Source organism: Arachis duranensis, chromosome 7, assembly GCF_000817695.3.
Source record: "Arachis duranensis cultivar V14167 chromosome 7, aradu.V14167.gnm2.J7QH, whole genome shotgun sequence".
Classification (NCBI taxonomy): Eukaryota; Viridiplantae; Streptophyta; class Magnoliopsida; order Fabales; family Fabaceae; genus Arachis; species Arachis duranensis.
Genome location: NC_029778.3, coordinates 37,234,547 through 37,251,165, shown reverse-complemented (window position 1 = coordinate 37,251,165; position 16,619 = coordinate 37,234,547). Strand labels below are relative to the sequence as shown.

Here is a 16,619-nt window from a genome sequence, read left to right as displayed (position 1 = left end):
TTTCACAATTCCTTTGCAAAACACAACCAAAACCAAACCAAACCATTCCCAAACTCTACCTTTCCTCAAAATCAACCCTCTTTGTCATACCACACCAAAATTATCACATTTTTCTTCACTTTTCCTCATCCACAACATCCATATCAATATATCTCATATATCAAACTTTATTAACAATTTCCGACTACATTACCAATCAATCAACAACAAATTCATATTTATCAACATAATTCACTTCTCAACTTCACAATTCATTTATTCTCATCATATCACTATTAATCATCATTTCATCAAACATCATCATACAACCACATCCAACAATTCAACAACCATTCAAATCCAATCCTATCCTGTTGGTCACTAGCCTAAGTGTCTATGAATATTATATACTACATAGAGGAAACCGAAACCATACCTTGGTCGATTCCCAATATGAACCAAATGAGCTTTTAACCAAAATCCAATCACCAATGTAGCTCCAATAAGCACCAACAAGCTCCAAACTCACAATAATCAAGCTATATACATATAAAGCACCACAAAATCAACCTAGGGCTAAGCCTCTTACCTTTTCCACAGATTTGGATGGCAAAGCCCAAAGCTAAGCAAGGATTAGAGTGAACCTAAACACCAAGAATCACAAAAACTCACTTACTCAAAAACCTTAGGTACCCAAAATTTTGGAGAGAAGAACTGGGAAGATTTCGAGCTTACCTCTAGATTTTCTTGGATGGGTTTTGTAGAGCTCTTCACAAAGAACGCATAGCCGCTAACGGCACGCAAATTGGAGCTCTATAACTCAAGATATGAGCTTGAGAAGATTGAGGTGATTAGGGTTCAACCTCTTCTTCTCTCCCTCTTTCAATTTCTGAAGTGTGTGTGTGTTTGTGAGGCTAGGGTTCATTAAATGAACCTTTATATATGTTGGAATTGGGCCTAACTTGGGCCCGGTTCAATCCATTAGCGTTCTTAGCCTGTTTGGCCCAACTTCAGGCCAAACCTTTAAAATTAAGGCCCGATTTTCTATTTCTATTGTTTTTCTAACGTTTTTTACTGTCTCTACTTTTTCCCATGCAGTACTGGGCAGACTTAAACCGGTTCAACCAGTTTAACTATCGGTTCACGGTTTTTTACGGTTTTTCACAGAAAACATATTTCCTGACTCAGAAAGACCCACTAAGTCCAAAAATGATGTTTAAAACCTCAAATTCTCATTCTAACTTTTCAGAATCAAATTTGGGCAATATAACCACTTAATTAACTGGTTCGATTAATTGCGGTTCTTAGATACGGCATGACTTGACGCATCGCACATGATTTCGAATGGCTGCGTCCAGTCAGGGCCCTTCACAATTGGTGCCGTGGTAAGAGCTCTCCTTAACTCCTCAAATGCTTCCACACAAGCACTATCAAATTCAAAGTCCACGTCCTTTTGGAGTAGCCGCGACAACGGCAGTGTAATCTTGCTAAAATTCTTGATAAGCGCCTATAGAATCCTGCAAGCACCAAATGGCATTTTTCAAAATTTAGGACAAGATTAGTGTCAATACACCTATCTAAGACCTTGGCCAAGTTCTCTAAACAACTATCAAATGAAGTTCCATACACACTGAAGTCATCCATAAAGACTTCCAGACAACTCTCCATAAGATCAGAAAAGACACTAGTCATGCACCGTTGAAAAGTGGTGGGTACATTGCATAGCCCAAATGGCATCCTTTTGTATGCAAAGGTGCCAAAGGGACAAGTAAATGCGGTCTTTTCCTGATCCTCAGGAGCAATATGTATCTGAAAGTAACCAGTAAAGCCATCAAGAAAGCAATAATGGGATTTACCCGCAAGTCGGTCCAACATCTGGTCAATGAATGGTAAGGGGTAGTGGTCTTTCCTTGTTGCGGCATTCAACCTTCTATAATCAATGCATACGTGCCACGCATTTTGTACTCTTGTAGTGACCACTTCACCATCATCCTTCTTGACTGCGGTAATTCTCGATTTCTTTGGCACGACTTGGACCGGAGTCACCCATTCACTATCTGAAATCAGATATATAATACCCGCATCAAGTAGTCTTGTGACCTCCTTTTTCACCACATCAAGGATAGTGGGGTTGAGTCTTCTTTAGGGTTGTCTAACCAGCCGGGCTCCCTCTTGGAGGAAGATACGATGCATGCACATACTTGGGTCAATTCCCAAAATGTCGGCTAAGCTCCAACCTATTGCTTTCTTTTGCTTCCTTAGAACTTCTAGGAGCTTCTCCTCTTCTTGGCTTGAGAGCTCACTAGCTATAATGACTGGAAACCTTTTGTTGTCCTCAAGTAATGCATACTTCAAATGAGATGGGAGAGGCTTCAATTCACTTTTTGCCTCAAGTTGAGGTTCCTTTTCATCAAGGTCATGGAGTTTATTCTCAACAACTTTCTCTTGTCCACCTTCATGGTCATCCGTCTCTTCAACAATAGGGTAGCACAACTTGGTGTGATCTTCTCCTCGTACTTCCGCTACTACCTCATCAATCATATCACATTGGAGAACAGAATGCTCTTCTGGTGGCTGTCTCATGGCTTCTTCCAAATTGAACTTGATAGTCTTATCTCTTACCTCAAAAGAATATGTACTGGTGAATGCATCCAATTTAAATTTAGAGGTCTTTAAGAAAGGTCTACCAAGCAAAACAGAGGAAGAACTTCTATTATCCGTTAGAGGCATTTCCAGGATGTAGAAGTCAATTGGAAACACCAAATCCTTGATCCTCACAAGTACAACTTCTGCTATTCCTACTACGGTAATCACACTCTTGTCAGCTAAGGCAAATTTGGCGGCCGACCTCTTCAATGGAGCTAAATTCAACCTTGCAAAGATAGAAAGTGGCATGATGCTTACGCAAGGCCCTAGATCACACATACAATCATGAAAAGCAACTCCACCAATACGACAAGACACCAAACACGGTCCAGGGTCACCACATATTTTCGGAATAGGCTTCATCAATGAAAAAATGGAACTACCCAATGACATTGTCTCTAACTCACCTATCCTATCCTTGTGTGTGCATAAGTCTTTTAAATATTTTGCATACTTCGGAATTTGTTGAATGGCATCAAGAAGTGGGATAGTTACCTCAAGCTTCTTAAATACTTGAAGCATGTTCAAATCAAACTCCGGAGTTTTCTTTGCCTTCTTTACCATGGAAGGGAATGGAATGGGAATTGATTCATCCATTATAGCCTTCCTATTGGGCTCCTTAAGACTTGCTTATTCTTCCTCTTGCTTTGTGTCCACCTCCTCTTCTTCTTGTGGAGCTTCAACAACTATTTCTTCCTCACAAATGTCTTCCATGACCCTAGGAGGTATCTCCTCTAATGTAGTCCCCGACCGTAGAATGATGGCATTAAGGCCGCCCTTTGGGTTTGGAAGGGGTTGGCACAGAAGGTTAGAAGAGCTTGAGTGTTGGTTGGTGTTGTTGGAGGAAGGTGGGCAAAACTTTGAAAGCATCTCGATGATGTTGGCCAATTGATCACTCATGCTATTAAATTGAGCCTTGTTATTCTCTTCATGTTTTTCCATAATAGCTCTAAGTTCATCAACTTGGTTGGTAGATGGGGAGGAGGGTTGGTTGGATTGTTGTCTTTGATGTAGTGCTTGGTATTTAAGGTAGTTGTTTTGGTTTTGGTGTGATGTTTGGTTATGGTGATTTTGGTTAGCTTGATGGTTGTTGTTGTTATGGTGGTATTGGGATGAAGCTTGGTGGTTGTTTTGGTAGTGAGAAGAGGAGTTGTTCTATCTTTGATTTTGATTGCTCCCTTGTGCATTATCGCTCCCCCTTGATTGGAATTATTGCCATGAGAGTAGTTGTTTTGGCCTTGAAAGGGGTAAGGTGGACGATTGTTATAGTTTACATTGGCTACGGCAAGGGTATACTCCTCTTGAATTTGGTGGCATCGGTCCGTGTAATGTGCGGTGCTAGAGCATAAGCCATATATTCTAGGAGGCCCTTCAAGTTGGGGAACTTGGGGGTGGAGCTTGGATAGCTTGGATAGAATAGAACGCCTTTTATTCCTTGTGCATCTCCGTAAGGATGGTAGTCATATCCCCAAGCACCTTGGTCAAACTTGTCTCGGAAGGAGGTGCTTCTACCACACCCTTGAGGGGATTGCTCCTTACTCTTACATGTTGTGTACCCTTGGCGACATCATTTATCAAGTTCCAAGCTTCTCCCGCCGTCTTGTTTTTGGAAAGGGAACCACCAGTAGAAGCGGTGAGCAATCTTCTATCTTCTGCGCAAAGACCTCCAGTGAAATAACTAATGAGCAAGTGAGTGTCCAATCCATGGTGCGGACAAGACTCCAATAGCCTTTTGAATCTAGTCCAGTACTCATACAAGCTCTCTTGGTCCTTTTGCATTATATCCAAAATTTCCTTTCAAATGTAGTCGGTCTTCTCCGGCGAAAAGAACTTGTCTAAAAACTCTATTCTCAACAAATCCCAATCGATCACTATCTCATCTGGTTGGGAATAGAACCATGTTTTTGCTTGTCCCTCAAGAGAGAAGGGGAAAGAAAAAACCATAACAGCAACCTCATCAGCCCCATGTCTTTGAGTCGTGGAACAAGCAACTTGAAAATCCTTTAGATGTCGGATGGGATCTTGATCTGAAATCCCATGATACTTGGAAAATAGATTTATCAAGCTATTATTCAACTCAAAGTTTGGATCAAGATTTGGGTATCTCGCTTGCAATGGTGGAAGTATAATATCCGGAGCCCCTTGTTCATGCAAGGTAATTTGGCGTTGCTCCGCCATGAAAGGTTCACCTGTAGGATGCAAAGAAGTATTAGTGGTATCAACAGAGGAATAGGAAATTAAAGACATATTCGAATTGCAATTAAATTGGAAATTAAAGATACCTACTAACAATTATCAATGGAAAAAAACTCAAACAATACTATTAATCATGGGAGACATCAATGCATTAATAAAAATTCAAGATCTACAAAGCTCATAAAATGATAAAAAAGGGAATTAACAAGAAAATATAAATCCAACACAAGATCTAAACAAAATTATACTAGAGAATCCAAATTAAGTAATCAAAACTAGAAATTAACAAAACCCAATTCAAAATTCAACAAGGAAAGATCAAATCAAAACTAGATCTAGAGGAGAATGAAGGTTTCTCCCTCTAGAAGAACATAAACCAAAAAACTCGCTAAAATTATGTCTAAGTGTGTAATGAATGATCTCCCCCTTTCTCCCTTGGTTCTTTAGGTCTTTTTCTTGCAGAATCAGCTTGAATTTGGGTCTGGAGAGCCTCAGAAAATTTTAGCCACGAGTTCATTAATGAGGTCATGTGCTGCGCGTCACGCGTGCGCGTCAGTCACGCGTGCGCGCCGATGAATTTGCAATCCATGCGTACACGTCATGCACGCGTGTGTGTCGATGGAGTTTTTGCCAATGCACGTGAACGCGCCAATTCTCGCACACCAAGCTGAACCATGCTTCCACACGTAAGCGCAGACCATGCATGCGCGTCGGTGCTTATTCTCCAAAGCTCTATTTTTCATGTTCCTTTCACTCAACAAACGCATCACAGCATCAAATGGTGATAGAAGAGATTAAAATATAGCATTTTTAGGGTCAAATAAGCATGTTTTCAACCATGAGGCAAAATAAGGAAGGAAACACAAAACCATGCATTTTATAAGGATAAGTGTGGAAAGTATCGATAAAATCCCTTAAAATCAACACAAGATAAACCACAATATTGGGGTTTATCAAAATGTTCCAACACCCAAAAAAGATCCCTAAGCAGGTGTTTAACACCAAGGAGCCACTCTAGCTCATGGAGACCCTCAAGGCTCAGCCCAAACACTTACCAAGTGGGTCCCAGAAGTGGATTTTCATACTAAAAGACTATTTTACCCCTCTTGTGTAATTCTTAGTCATTAGCCTAGTATTTATTTGAGAACCGTTACACTTTTAAAGAGGGGGGACACTTCTAGCATTTTTTCAAATTCAACATTGTATTTTCTATCAGAAAGAGTTTCTAAACCTCCTAGGTTGAGGGGAGGAGCTCTACTGAGTTTTATCTTCAATCCGTGTTTGATTCTCTATTCTAAGATGTATCTTCATTCTTCATCCTAATGAATGCGTTGAACTGGCATAAGGTTATCTCATTCTACGTGGGTTCAGAGTGAGTCTTTCATCGAACAATGATGAACCACTAGCTTGATTATACATCTCTTAAACGGCTAATCCACGACTTCGTTGGAGACTTCTCAAGACACCAGTTCAGCTGAGGTATGAGGAGATTATGGTCTTTGTCGTAAAGGCTAGAACCAAAGGCGGCAGCATTCTCTGATCCGAAAGATTTAACCTTATCTGTGGCATTTTGAGTAGGATCACTAAGGAGAATAGACTGTAGGAGCTTCGACCTTAATTAGACTGGACCCGCACTAACCTTGGGGTTTAGATCTGGAGGAGCATTAGCGACCTCTCAAGAAAGGCGTTGATCACATACAGCCTGCCATAGAAGAAATCATTTACAGTTGGAGGAAATAGTAAAACCAAATTGATCCATAAGAACAAATCATCTCCGAAGCCTTAACCATCTTCTTATCATTGTTTTCACCATCAACTAAGTAACGTTTTATTTATTTTCTTTTTATGCGTTTAAACAATCAAACAACTTTTCTATCCGCCTGACAAAGATATACAAGATAACCATAGCTTGCTTCAAATCACAATCCTCGTGGGATCGATCCTAACTCACTCAGGTATTATTTGGATGACCTAGTGCACTTGCTGGTTCAGTTGTGTGAAGTTTAATTCCGCACACCAAGTTTTTGGCACCGTTGTCGGGGATTGTACGAGTTTAGACAACTAACGGATTGTCTTGTTGTTTAGGTTAGCTATTGTTTTTAATTTTGTCTGAGTCTTTTATTTTTCTTTTTCCGAAAAAAATTAAAAAAAATTCAAAAACATTTTCTTTACTTTATTAGTCTTGATCTTTTGTTTGAGTCTTTGTTCTTGTTCTTGTTTGAGTCTTTTTTGAATTTCTTGAATCTTTTTCAAAAAATTTTTAAAAATAGTGTCTTTTATTTGAATCTTGTGTCAATCTTTAAGTTTGGTGTCTTCTTGTGTCTGTTTTTTTTTAAGTTTTCGAAATTGGTATTTTTGGTTTTCAAAATTTTTAAGTTTGGTGTCCTTTGTATGTTCTTGTTTTCTTTTAATTCTTTGAGTTTTGTTCATGGTGTTCTTCTTGATCTTCAAAGTGTTCTTGTTTTTTCTCCTTGCTTTGATCTTAAAATTTTTAAATTTGGTTTCTCTTTGTAATTTTCTTTGCAATTTTCGAATTCTAGGTGTTTTAGATCTAAAAATTTTAAGTTTGGTGTCTTTTTGTTTGTTTTTCTCTTTCTTCATTAATTCAAAAAAAATATATCTTTCCTATCTTTTTGCTTTAATTTTCGAAAATTATAACAAATTTTTCAAATTTTAATTTCAAAATCATTATCTTATCATATCTTAGTTTTAAATTTCAAATTCAAATCTTTTCAAAAATCATATCTTTTTCAAATTACTATCTTATCTTTCTTTAAAAATTCAAAAAACTTATCTTATCTTATTTCAAATTCAAATTTAAAATTCAATTTCAAAATGTAAAATTTAAAATTTCAAATGTTATCTTTTTCAAATCTTTTCAAATTCTTATCTTATCTTTTCTAATTTCAAATTCTAAATTCAAATTTTTTTCATATCTTTTCAATTTCTATTTTATCTTTTCTAATTTTAAATTTTAAATTCAAATCTTTTATAATTTTAAATTTTAAATTCAAATCTTTTCTAATCTTCTATCTTATCTTGTTTTCAAATCTTTCTTAATTAGTTACTTGTTTTCTCTTTCTTCTTTTGCAAAACTTCCTAACTAATTCATCTCTCTTCTAATTTTTGAAAATATCTTCTCTATTTCTCTCTCTTCTTTTTCAAAAATTCATCATGTAATTTTCAAAACTTTTTAGTTAATTAGCTTTAATTTTCGAAATTAATTAAAAAATAAAAAAACAAAAATATTTTCTCTTTTTACTTCTAATTTTCGAATTCTTCTCTCCTCATAGCCGAATTCTTTCTCTCTTCTTTCTATTATTAATCTTCTTTCTTCTTCACATCTCACAAGGAGTGCTCTGTTCTTGAACATAGAGCTCCCATTCTTCTTCTTTCTCGTCTTCTTTTTCTTGTTTATGACCAGGAACATAGATAAAGAACATCTCTTTAATCCTGACCCTGAATCTAAGAAAACTCTAAAGAGGCATTTACAACAAGCTAATGCACAACACTCTAGAAGAAATCTCTCGGAAAATTTTGAACAAGAAGCTGAAGACATGGCAAACGATGCTAATAATAGAGGAGATGCAAGAAAGGTTTTTGGTGACTACACCATACCAACCTCTGATTTCTATGGAAGAAGTAGCTTCATACTTTCCATTAGAGCTAACAACTTTGAGCTTAAGCCTCAATCAGTCTCTCTTTTGCAACAGAATTACAAGTTCCATGGACTTCCACTAGAAGATCTACATCTTTCCCTTTGCTGTTAGAGACAGAGCTAAAATATGGTTGGATTCTCAACCTAAAAAAAGTTAGACTCCTGGAAAACGTTTATCAATGCTTTCGTGGCAAAATTCTTTCGTCCTCAAAAGATGAGCAAAATCAGAGTGGAAGTTCAAACCTTCAGACAAAGAGAAGGTGAATCCCTCTATGAAACTTGAAAAAGATACAAGCAATTCATCAGGAGATGTCCTCCTGACATGCTTTCAGAATGGTGTATCCTAGGTATCTTCTATGATGGTCTGTTTGAGATGTCCAAAATATCATTGCACAACTCTGCAGGTGGATCACTCCACTTGAAGAAAACACCTGTAGAAGCAAGAGAACTCATTGAGATGGTTATAAACAATTAATTCATGTACACCTCTAAGAGAAATCATGTGAACAATGGGGTTCCTCAAAAGAAAGGAGTTCTTGAAGTAGACACTCTGAATGCCATATTGGCTCAGAACAAGATCTTGACCCAGTAGGTCAATATGATATCTCAGCATTTTACTAGAATGCAAGCTGCAACTGGCAGCACTCAAGAAGCTTCCTCTGAAGTAGAAGCTTATATTCCTGACTAACCCAACATGGAAGAGGTGAATTACATGAAAGAATCTTATGGAAACACCTACAATCCCTTATGGAGGAACCATCCTAACCTTTTATGGAAGGATCAATAGAAGCCTCAGCAAGGCTTCAATAATAATCAAGGTGGAAGAACCCAGAATAGGTTCAACAACAGGCCATCATTCCCATATTTTCAAGGGAATATGGAGAGTCTTAAGCAGAGCCTTTCTGACTTGGTAACTGTAGTCTCCAACCTCTCTAAGACCACTCACAGTTTCATAACTGAAACAAGATCCTCTATTAGAAATTTGGAGGTACAAGTTGGTCAGCTGAGCAAGAGAATCCCTAAGACTCCTCCTAACAATATTCCTAGTAATACTGAAGTGAACCCAAGAGAAGAGTGTAAGGCCATCACCACAGAGGATGAGGCCGAACCTGGAAAAACTCAGATGGCATTGAACGCCAGTGAGGAATACCTCACTGGGCGTTCAATGCCCAAACAGGCATTAAAGCTGGCCTTAAACACCAGTGAGGAAGCCCTCACTAGGCATTCAACGCCCAAACTGGCAGGGAATCTGGCGTTGAATGCCATTAAGAAAAGTGTTACTGGGCATTCAACGCCTAACTTAGTAAAGGAACTAGCGTTGAACGCCAGTGAAGGGATGCATGATGGCCATTCAACGCCCAAAGAACCACCAGAACTGGCGTTGAATGCCAGTAATAGCTTACCTACTAAGTGTTCAGCACCCACTAAAGAAATTCCTATCTAAGAATTAAAGGAAGCTAAGGCTTATGTAGAGACCATAGAGGTTCCCTTGCATGCACTCCTGCAGTACATGAGTTCTGATGAATACTCATCCTCTGATGAGGATGAGGACACTAGGGAAGAGCAAGTTGCTCGGTACCTAGGAGCTCTCATAAAGCTGAATGCTAAGTTATTTGGTACTAAACCTTTGAAGGAAGAGCCTCCAATGCTTACAAAAGTATTCAATGCTTTGGTACAGTAGAAGCTACCTCAGAAGCTTCTGGATCCCGGACGCTTCCTATTTCTTTGAACCATAGGCACCATGACCTTTGATAAGGCTCTGTGTGACCTAGGGTCAAGTATAAACCTCATGTCACTCTCTATTATAAAGAAGCTGGGAATCTTTGAGGTACAAGCTGCAAATATCTCACTAGAGATGGTAAACAAATCAATGAAGAAAGCATATGGCTTAGTAGAGGATGTATTGGTAAAGGTTGAAGACCTGTGCATCCCTGCAAACTTCATAATCTTATATACTGGGGAAGATGGGGATGAATCCATCATCCTTGGAAGACCTTTCCTAGCCACTGCCAATGTTATCATTGACGTAGCTAAGGGAGAACTGATTTTACAACTAGGGGAGGATCATATCTTGTTCAAGATGCCTCACCCCAACTCTCCCTCTGAAAAAAGAGAGATAACTGTGTAACACTTAGTGTTCTAACTATCTCTTTCAGTGCAAAGTGATGAGCGGATAAGTTATACGCTTTTTGGCATTGTTTTTAGGTAATTTTTAGTAGGATCTAGCTACTTTTAAGGATGTTTTTATTAGTTTTTATGAAAAATTCACATTTTTGGACTTTACTATGAGTTTGTGTGTTTTTCTGTGATTTCAGGTATTGTCTGGCTGAAATTGAGGGACCTGAGCAAAAATCTAATTCAGGCTAAAAAATGACTGCTGATGCTGTTCGATTCTGACCTCCCTGCACTTGAAATAAATTTTCTGGAGCTACAGAACTCCAAATGGCGCGCTCTCAACTGCTTTGGAAAGTAGACATCCAGAGCTTTCCAGAAATATATAATAGTTTATACTTTGTTCGATCTTGGATGATGAAAACATGCATTCAACGCCAGTTCCATGCTACATTCTGGAGTAAAACGCTAGAAACACGTCACAAAGCAGAGTTAAACACCAAAAATACGTTACAACTTGGCATTTAACTCCAAGAGAAGCCTCTGCATGTGTAAAGCTCAAGCTCAGCCCAAGCACACACCAAGTGGGCCCCGGAAGTGGATTTCTGCACTTATAATTATTTTTGTAAACCCTAGTAGCTAGTCTAGTATAAATAGAACTTTTTACTATTGTATTTTCATCGGGGATTTTACATCTTGGTACCTATCTTTGAACGTGTAGTCCTTAGACCTTCATGGGGGCTGGCCATTCGGCCATGCCTGGACCATTATCACTTATGTATTTTTAACGGTGGAGTTTCTACACACCATAGATTAAGGGTGTGGAGCTCTACTGTACCTCGAGTTTTAATGCAATACTACTATTTTCTATTCAATTCAGCTTATTATTGTTCTAAGATATTCATTGCACTTCAACATGATGAATGTGATGATCCGTGACACTTATCATCATTCTCACCTATGAACGCGTGACTGACAACCATTTCCGTTCTACCTTAGAACGAGTGAGTATCTCTTGGATTCCCTAATCAGAATCTTCGTGGTATAAGCTAGAATTATTGGCGGCCATTCTTGAGAATCCGGAAAGTCTAAACCTTATCTGTGGTATTCTGAGTAGGATTCAAGGATTGAATGACTGTGACGAGCTTCAAACTCGCGATTGTTGTCGTAGTGACAGATGCAAAATAATCAATAGATTCTATTCCGACATGATCAAGAACCGACAGATGATTAGCCGTACTGTGACAAGAGCATTTGGACCATTTTCACTGAGAGGATGGGAAGTAGCCATTGACAACGGTGACACCCTACATACAGCTTGCCATGGAAAGGAGTATGAAGGATTGAAGGAAGGCAGTAGGAACGCAGAGATTCAACAGGAACAAAGCATCTCCAAACACTTATCTGAAATTCCCACCAATGATTTACATAAGATTTCTATCTTTATTTTATGCTTTATTTATTATTATTTTTGAAAACCATTATTATCATTTGAATCAGCCTAACTGAGATTTACAAGATGACCAAAGCTTGCTTCATACCAACAATCTCCGTGGGATCGACCCTTACTCACATAAGGTTTATTACTTGGATGACCCAGTGCACTTGCTGGTTAGTTGTGCGAAGTTGTGAAGAATGTGAGTGAACCATAGTAGTGTGCACCAAGTTTTTGAAGCCATTGCTAAGAATTGTTCAAGTTATGAAAAAGAGCAAATCACAATTTTGCCTATCAAGTTTTTGACGCCGTTGCCAGGGATTGTTTGAGTTTGGACAACTGACGGTTCATCTTGTTGCTCAGATTAGGTAATTTTCTTTTCAAAAAGTTTTCAAAAATCTTTCAAAAATTTTTTCTTTGTTTTCGTTTTTCCAAAAATTAATTTTCGAAAAATCCAAAAAATTAATAAAACCAAAAAAAATCAAAAAAATATTTTTGTGTTTCTTGTTTGAGTCTAGAGTCAATTTTCAAGTTTGGTGTCAATTGCATTTTTAAAAAAATTTTTTGCATTTTTTCGAAAATTTCATGCATGGTGTTCTTCATGATCTTCAAGTTGTTCTTGATAAGTCCTCTTGTTTGATCTTTATGTTTTCTTGTTTTGTGTCTTTTGTTGTTTTTCATATGCATTTTTGCATTCATAGTGTCTAAGCATTAAAGATTTCTAAGTTTGGTGTCTTGCATGTTTTTCTTTTCTTGAAAATTTTCAAAAATAAGTCTTGATATTCATCTTGATCTTCAAAGTGTTCTTGGTGTTCATCTTGACATTCATAGTGTTCTTGCATGCATCATTTGTTTTGATTCATAATTTTCATATTGTGAGTCATTTTTATGTTTTTCTCTCTCATCATAAAAAATTCAAAAAAATCAAAAAAATATATTTTTCTTATTTTAATCATAAATTTTGAAATCTTTGGGTTGACTTAGTCAAAAATTTTTAAAATAAGTTGTTTCTTGTTAGTCAAGTCAAGATTTCAATTTCAAAAATCTTATCTTTTCAAAATCTTTTTCAAAAATTCACTATTTTTCATTTTTCTTCTTATTTTTCGAAATTTCTAAAAATATTTTTCAAAATCCTTTTCTTATCTTTATTTCATAATTTTCGAAAACTTTACTAACAATTAATGTGATTGATTTAAAAAATTGAAGTTTGTTACTTTTTTGTTAAGAAAGGTTCAATCTTTAAATTCTAGAATCATATCTTTTAGTTTCTTGTTAGTCAAGTAATCAATTTTAATTTTAAAAATAAAATCTTTTATCAAAATAAATTTCAATCATATCTTTTCAATCATATCTTTTTTCAAAATCAATTTCAAAAATCTTTTCTAACTTCTTATCTTTTCAAAATTGATTTTCAAATCTTTTTCAACTAACTAATTGACTTTTTGTTTTACTATTTCTTATCTTTTTCAAAACCACCTAACTACATTCCTCTCTCTAATTTCCCAAAATTACCTCCCTCTTTTTCAAAATTCTTTTTTTTAACTAATTGTTTTAAATTTTTATTTTTATTTTATTCCTTTTCTTAATTTTCGAATTTTAACTTTAATATTTTTCTTTTATTTTAGTTAATTTCAAAATTCTCTCCCTCTCATCTCTTTCTATTTATTTATTCATTTACTAACTCTTCTCTTCATCTAAAAATTCGAACCCTCTCATCTCATCTGTGTTCGAATTTTTCTCATCCCTCTTCTACTCTTCTATTCTTCTACTCACATAAAAGAATCTTTTTACTGTGGTAAAGAAGATCCCTATTATTATTTTCTATTTCCTTCTTTTTTATATGAGTAGGAGCAAGGATAAGAATATTCTTGTTGAAGCAGATCCTGAACCTGAAAGGACTCTGAAGAGGAAACTAAGAGAAGCTAAATTACAACAATCCAGAGACAACCTTACAGAAATTTTCGAAAAGGAAGAGGAGATGGCAGCCGAAAATAATAATGCAAGGAGGATGCTTGGTGATTATACCACACCTACTTCCAAATTTAATGGAAGAAGCATCTCAATCCCTATCATTGGAGCAAACAATTTTGAGCTGAAGCCTCAACTAGTTGCTCTAATGCAACAGAACTGCAAGTTTCATGGACTTCCATCAGAAGATCCCTATCAGTTTTTAACTGAGTTTTTGCAGATCTGAGACTGTTAAGACTAATGGAGTATATCCTGAAGTCTACAGACTCATGCTTTTCCCTTTTGCTGTAAGAGACAGAGCTAGAACATGGTTGGACTCACAACCTAAAGATAGCATGGACTCTTGGGATAAGCTGGTCACGGCCTTCTTGGCTAAGTTCTTTCCTCCTTAAAAGCTGAGCAAGCTTAGAGTGGATGTTAAGACCTTCAAACAAAAAGATGGTGAATCCCTCTATGAAGCTTGGGAAAGATACAAGCAGATGAATAAAAGGTGTCCTTCTGACATGCTTTCAGAGTGGATCATTTTGGATATATTCTATTATGGTCTATTTGAGTTCTCCAAGATGTCACTGGACCATTCTGCAGATGGATCCATTCACCTAAAGAAAATGCCTGCAGAAGCTCAAGAACTCATTGACATGGTTGCAAATAACCAATTCATGTACACTTCTGAGAGGAATTATGTGAGTAATGGGACGCCTCAGAGGAAGGGAGTTCTTGAAATTGATGCTCTGAAAGCCATATTGGCTCAGAACAAAATGGTGACTCAGCAAGTCAACATAATTTCTCAAAAGTCTGAATGGATGGCAAAATACGTCCAACAGTACTAAAGAGGCATCTTCTGAAGAAGAAGCTTATGATCCTGAGAACCATGCAATGGCAGAGGTAAATTACATGGGTGAACCCTATGGGAACACCTATAATTCTTCATGGAGAAATCATCCAAACTTCACATGGAAGGATCAACAAAAGCCCTAACAAGGCTTTAATAATGGTGGAAGAAACAGGCTTAGCAATAACAAGCCTTTTCCATCATCTTTTCAGCAACAGACAGAGCATTCTGAGCATAGCTCCTCTAGCTTAGCAAACATAGTCTCTGATCTGTCTAAAGACACTTTAAGTTTCATGAGTGAAACAAGGTCATCCATCAGAGATCTGGAGGCACAAGTGGGCCAGCTGAGTAAGAAAATCACTGAAACTCCTCCTAGTACTCTCCCAAGCAATACTGAAGAGAATCCAAAAAGAGAGTGCAAGGCCATTGACATAATCAAAATGGCCGAACCTAGAGAGGAAGGGGAGGACATGAATCCCAATGAGGAAGACCTCATAGGACGTCTCCCAAACAAGAAGGAGTTCCCTATTGAGGACCTAAAGGAATTTGAGGCTCATATAGAGACCATAGAGATCCCTTTAAACCTCTTTCTACCATTCATGAGCTCTGAAAACTATTCTTCCTCTGAAGAGGATAAAGATGTAATTAGAGAGCAAGTTGCTCAATATCTAGGAGCTATCATGAAGCTGAATGCCAAGTTGTTTAGTAATGAGACTTGGAAAGATGCACCTCCCTTGCTCATTAATGAACTAGATACATGGGTTCAGCAAACTTTACCTCAAAAAAAAAGATCCTGGTAAATTCTTAATACCTTGTACCATAGGCACCATGAACTTTGAGAAGGCTCTGTGTGACCTGGGGTCAGGCATAAATCTTATGCCACTCTCTGTAATGGAGAAACTAGGGTCTTTGAGGTATAAGCTACCACATTCTCATTAGAGATGGCAGATAAGTCAATAAGACAAGCTTATGGATTGGTAGAGGACGTGTTAGTGAAGGTTAAAGGCCTTTACATCCCTACTGATTTTATAATCTTAGACACTAGGAAGGATAAGGATGAATCCATTATTCTTGGAAGACCCTTCCTAGTCACAGCAAGAGCTGTAATTGATGTTGACAGAGGAGAATTAGTCCTTCAATTGAATGGGGACTACCTAGTGTTTAAAGCTCAAGGATCTTCCTCTGCAACCATGGAGAGGAAGCATGAAAAGCTTCTCTCAATACAGAGTCAAATAGAGCCCCCACATAAGTTTGGTGTTGGGAGGCCACAACCAAACTCTAAGTTTGGTGTTGAACCCCCACATTCAAATTCTAAGTTTGGTGTTGGGAGGTCCCAACAATGCTCTGATGATTTGTGAAGCTCCATGAGAGCTCACTGTCAAGCTATTGACATTAAAGAAGCGCTTATTGGGAGGCAACCCAATTTTTATTTATCTATATTTTTATTGTTCTTTTATGTTTTATTAGGTTCATGATCATGTGGAGTCACAAAACAATTACTAAAATTAAAAACAAAATCAAAAACAGCAGAAGAAATAGCACACCCTGGAGGAAGAGCTTACTGGCGTTTAAACACCAGTAAGGAGCATTTGGCTGGCGTTCAACGCCAGAACAGAGCATGAATCTGGCATTGAACGCCAGAAACAAGCAGCAATCTGGCGTTTAAACGCTAGGATTGCACCCTGAGGAAAGTTGGCATTTAACGCCAGCAACAAGCATCAGGCTGGCGTTAAACGCCAGAAACATGCTACATTTGGGCGTTTAACGCCAGAAACAAGCTTTAGTCTGGCATT

General features: G+C 37.4%; 1 non-coding gene across 1 annotated transcript; it reads right to left on the bottom strand.

Annotated features, from left to right (window-relative positions):
* Positions 1-14,395: 14,395 nt before the first annotated feature.
* LOC127740955 (small nucleolar RNA R71) lies at positions 14,396-14,503 on the bottom strand. Its single transcript, XR_008001811.1, has one exon. It is a non-coding gene; the product is annotated as a small nucleolar RNA R71 (small nucleolar RNA).
* Positions 14,504-16,619: the final 2,116 nt, after the last annotated feature.